At 32.1% G+C, this 3,916-nt stretch overlaps 1 long non-coding RNA gene across 3 annotated transcripts; it reads right to left on the bottom strand.

Annotated features, from left to right (window-relative positions):
* Window positions 1–363: 363 nt before the first annotated feature.
* LOC108987028 lies at window positions 364–3,235 on the bottom strand. 3 transcript variants are annotated; one of them, XR_004801614.1, is made up of 4 exons: window positions 3,124–3,223; window positions 2,930–3,012; window positions 1,806–1,840; window positions 364–583 (listed from the first exon to the last, which is right to left on the bottom strand). It is a non-coding gene; the product is annotated as an uncharacterized LOC108987028 (long non-coding RNA). The 3 variants fall into 3 exon arrangements; XR_001995471.2 differs by lacking the exon at window positions 2,930–3,012 and having other exon boundaries at window positions 3,124–3,235; XR_001995470.2 differs by lacking the exon at window positions 3,124–3,223 and having other exon boundaries at window positions 2,930–3,058.
* Between the last annotated feature and the right edge of the window lie 681 nt (window positions 3,236–3,916).

Genomic DNA, 3,916 nt, shown 5'->3' with positions numbered 1-3,916 from the left:
GTTTTGGACATGAACATAAAAGTAAGAGATAAAGAGAAAAAGAAAAAGTGAAGAAAAAAGTAGAAGACGTCTGTTGTTGGACACACTGAACAAGTGAAGAATGGAGATAATGAGAAGGAAAGGAAACAAAAATAGAAGGCTTTGAACACGAAATAAGAAGTAAACCTTTTTTTTTTTATATAGTCAACATAGTAGTCAATTTTATTGAACTGAAATATGGCATTCAACCATTAAGAGGTTTAATACATTTAGCAGCACAATCGATATCTAGTAGTTCATGTCACAACCCAGTCTCAAGAAGGGCAGGATCGCGACGTACGTACCTGTCCTTTTCTTTTCTTTTTCTTATAACATGCGGTCGACATGAAAATGACACACGTGTACTCTAATTTCTAATTTAATAAAGGGAGCACCTAATGGATATCTTATTCGAACATTCATCCGTAAAAGACTTTCAAAGTCCATATGTTCATAAAAACATAACCCATCATCCATAAACATAATTGTTCTGGTTAGGGAAGGTCCTAAGCGTCTACCTCTCCCTCTACAGTAGTGCCTTGCTCCCCAACCTTTTCATCATTACCTGGACGTTTAAAACATTTAAAACAAAAGTGAGTCGAATACTCAGTAAGTAGTACACCATGCAATGAACATACTAGGCATCCATTCTTTTCTTTTGAAAACATGCATACATAAACATTTTGCTAATTCTTGACAATATTTTCATGCATAACAGTTTAAGGGATAAACCATACTTTCATGCATAAGCATTTAAGAAATAACTATGCTTTCATGTATAACATTTTAAGAAATAACCATACTTTCATGTTTCACTTTCTTTGGCCGGTACACACTATTACGCCCCGTGTGTTGGGATTAGCGGTCTCCCTTTGGACTTGGATTCCGCCCGTGGCCATAGGTTGGGAATCCCTTTCAGCCAGGGAGTAGCACTGGGTGCACTACTAGTACTACTTACCTGATATTACAATTTGTCCATTCCTTTGGTACCATTTTCATTCATATGGTCTTTACGTATTTTCATACATTAAAGCATTCATTCATTCGGTCTTTTCTCATTCATTCGGTCCTTTCTTTCATTCATTCATGTCAGTCCTTTCAGTCCATTTCATTTAATAGTTCATTCATGAAAAACGTCATTTAAAAGCATGAATTTAACATCATATTTTCATTTAACAGTGCATTCATGAAGAAACATCATTTTAAAAGCATGAGCTTAAACATCATTTTTCATGGCATCCATAAAGTGTCAATTCATAGGGACAATTTAACATCAGTTCATAGGGACATCTTAAAACGTTTTATTCGCATCATTTAAAGCATCAGTTCATAGGGACATTTTAAAACACTTTCTTCACGTCATTGAAAGTATCAGTTCATAAGCGCAGTTTAAAACTCGTTTAAAGCATCACTTGAAGTATAAAACATAAGACAGTCATTACCTTTCCTTTGCAATCAAAACATTTTCATTATCTTTCTTACTTCGATGCACATGCATTTTTATGAAAATGATACATTTTCATGCTATGTTACATATATGAATAATCAATAAGTTTATTGAGAGAGTATGTATGGAAATCTCATGACTTAGAACCTACGTGCATGCATTACTTTATATACATACACACAATTATAATCGATAGGGTGCTTAATAGGGGCAATCAAGAAAGGGTTTGTACATACTATATTCATTTACCCCTTTCTTTAGAAGAACATTTGCAATAAGAGAAAGAGACATTCTTTCATAAAGAGAACTTGGTGTAAAAAGTATGGTCATAGCTACTTACCTCTATACTCCTTGATACTTCCATCATTAATATTCCTATTCCAATAAATAGCATAAGCGTATTAATACTCATACAATATTCTTTAGCCCTCCCTTTAAAAGAGAAAGCCACGATATTATAATCTAATGTCCCTTCTATGCTTAACATTAACCCAAATGACTACTTCTCGTCTCAACTTACAATAGAAATAACTTAAATATTAAGACATGTTAGATGTCCATGAAAGGCTATTTAAAAAGCTTGCATGAAAAGTAGTTAAGAGTTTATAGGCTTCAAGCAAGGTTTCTTTGGTTCAAGCTCACTTTGGATTATGGATATTAGGAGATAAAATCTAGAATTCTCAACAATGGGCTTTAAAATAAATTTAGGCATCTCAAGTAGGCTAAGCAAGCTTAAGAAACATGACATTTAAATCAACTTGTAGTCCTTCACTATAAAAAGGTTACTTATCAATATTTTGAACTCTTGGAATAGGTAGAATTTAACCGAATGAGGGATAACATAAATGGGCTATTTTTACATCAAGACATGGCATGACATAGGCTTAGGGGTACTTGGACAGCTTTGCATATCATAATACATCAGCTGCAATTAATCTCTTATATCTAAACTAACTAAACTATAACCTATTCACATAAGCAATATGTTAATTAGTTTAGATCAAACCTCCCATTAAAATAAAGTAGTATAAAGTATAGCAAAGTTACCCATTAAGAAACTTTAAAACCTTTAAATACTTAAACTTATAATTTACTCACTTAATACCTTTAAAAGCAGGATATAAAATTATAGAACCAAGCAAAACCTCTAAACCAAACCTCTAGCATCCTAAAATTAGATTACCAACCAAATCTCAACACAAGGCACATGATACCAACATATACAATTTAAAATCACTTTAATCATTGCCTATAATTAAACCAAGTTTAATAACAATATAGTATTTTTGAAATATAGGAAAATACATAGCAAAACAACTATAATACCATTCGGTTTGGGCCAAAAACAGGGCATACATATTTATTTTCAACATGGGAATTTAACTACATCAAAACACAAGCTAAAACAACTTAATAGGCTTCCAAATCACATTAAAAACAATAAGTCAAAATTAGGATTTTTACCTTAAGCTCTTAGTCCCTTCCAAAACACAAGTAGAAGACCAAATAGGGGGACAACCGTGTGGATGAAGAGCAACACAATATCACTATTTTAAACCCCAAAACCGAAACATAAAAAATCATCAAAAGAAAAACCCCTTGATCAACCATGGCTAAATTCGAAATACACAAAGGAGAAGGATTAAGGGTACTCTTACCTTGCTATGAAGTCATAAGCTCGGGAGGAGGAAATGCCTTAGAATAATTTTTATTTTTTTTCTTTTCTCTTTTGTTGACTTGCCTTGGATAATGGGTGGGAGGAAAGTGAAGTAAATGGCAGCCTACGGGCTCAAGTCTAAGGAAAGAAAGAAAAAGAAAAAGATTTAGTTGATTTGGTCAAAGATTATCACATAAACTTGGAGGAGAAGATGAAGAATTTTCTTTTTCTTTCTTGGTTGCTTCCTATGTAAGCTTGGAGGAGGGAAATGACATTTTAGTCTATATTTCCTCCTTCCAACACAAGGAACCAAATGGATGGTGGAGATCTATCCACCTCAAGGGTAGTTTTCACCTACCAATCCAATGGTAGAGAATAATTGGGTCATTTTCTAAATAAATAAGATTTAAAGGAATTAAAAGAAAATATTTCAAAATCTCAAAAATAATACCCTTGATTTATTTTAATAAACCATATTTTAAAATAAAACATACTCATCTTAAAACAAAATAATTGGAAGTAATAAAAATACCCTTATCTCTAAATATTTAACTTAAATAATTGATAAAATCAATGTTTTGAATACCGTACCAGACGCCGTATCGGTCAAGGTACTGGAACGAAATACTTCGGTAGTGGTACCGTTCCGTGTACCATTTCGGGATAGTTGATATATGAATAAATTATATATATATAAATTATATTCCAAAATGATAGTTTATATATAAATACATTATATATAAATACATATATATATATATATATATAAATTATAAATAGTCTAGTCTGAATTG

The sequence above is a fragment of the Juglans regia genome, chromosome 5, assembly GCF_001411555.2.
Source record: "Juglans regia cultivar Chandler chromosome 5, Walnut 2.0, whole genome shotgun sequence".
Lineage (NCBI taxonomy): Eukaryota > Viridiplantae > Streptophyta > Magnoliopsida > Fagales > Juglandaceae > Juglans > Juglans regia.
This window is presented reverse-complemented; position numbering and strand designations above follow the sequence as displayed.